We start from the raw sequence: 995 nt of genomic DNA, 5'->3' as shown, positions 1-995 counted from the left end.
TCACCACTCGTGCGCTTTGACACTGGTACAGGACCCAAAAAGCACAGCGCAGGCACTGAAGAAGACTCCGGGGATGCCGAGTTTGGAGGCAAGAGGGCTGAGCCAATATGGTGCGAAATCGTAAATTACCCAATGGGGAGATAAATCTGAGAGAATCTGAGACATGGGCTGTTGGAGTTGATCGTAGGAAAAGGCCTTCACGAGGTACTTGACTTCGTGGTGGGGAAGTTCAAGTGTGGATTTTGCGTTTTGAGGGAGTTGGTCGACTTTGGATATCACTAAATTGATGAAAGGGGATAGATTTGGAGGCAATTTGGGTAGTCTGTGGATGTTTTTAGGAGTGGATACGAAAGAGACTCTTAGACCATTTTGGGCTATGAGCTTGGAGAGCTCTAAGAATGGAAACATATGACCAAAGGCTAACCATGGGAACATAAATATGTGTGGGTTTTCATCTCTGGCCATGCATGGCGACGACGACGACGACGACGACGACGACGACGACGACGACGACTTATGGGGCGTTTGGTGTGGCTGGTAAACATATTATAGCTTATAATTTAATAGATTATCAGTAATGATACATAGTTTTAATACTAGGGCTCTAAATGAAATTCTAGTGAGGTGGAAGAGAGAGAGAGAGTAGAGAGAGGAGTGTGGGCCCTACCTTCACATGGACACTCTCCATATTATTGGAGTTGCATTAGAGCTCTCAAACATTATTTATAGATTATAGATTGTGGTTTTAATCAGAAGTTATTAATTTATTTGGTATAACTGTTAGATTATAGATTTAAATTATTGAGTAGTGTTTGTTTACTAAACTGTGAAATAACTTTTTGATGTATAAATATCTTTTTTACCCTTGTTAGTTGTAAGGTGAATTTATCTATACTTTTTGTAATTAATTATAATTTTTTTTTTTGAGTAAGAATATCTATTTTGGATTTGAAGCTCTCTTGATTCATTCAATTTTCTTTTGCTTTTCTAATATA

At 38.7% G+C, this 995-nt stretch overlaps 1 pseudogene; it reads right to left on the bottom strand.

Moving 5' to 3' along the window:
* LOC145805247 (putative UDP-rhamnose:rhamnosyltransferase 1 pseudogene) lies at positions 1 to 688 on the bottom strand (annotated as a pseudogene).
* Positions 689 to 995: the final 307 nt, after the last annotated feature.

The sequence above is a fragment of the Camellia sinensis genome, chromosome 13, assembly GCF_055761805.1.
Source record: "Camellia sinensis isolate YWXY chromosome 13, ASM5576180v1, whole genome shotgun sequence".
NCBI lineage: Eukaryota > Viridiplantae > Streptophyta > Magnoliopsida > Ericales > Theaceae > Camellia > Camellia sinensis.
The sequence above is the reverse complement of the archived record's forward strand: the minus strand, read 5'-3'. Positions and strand labels throughout refer to the sequence as shown.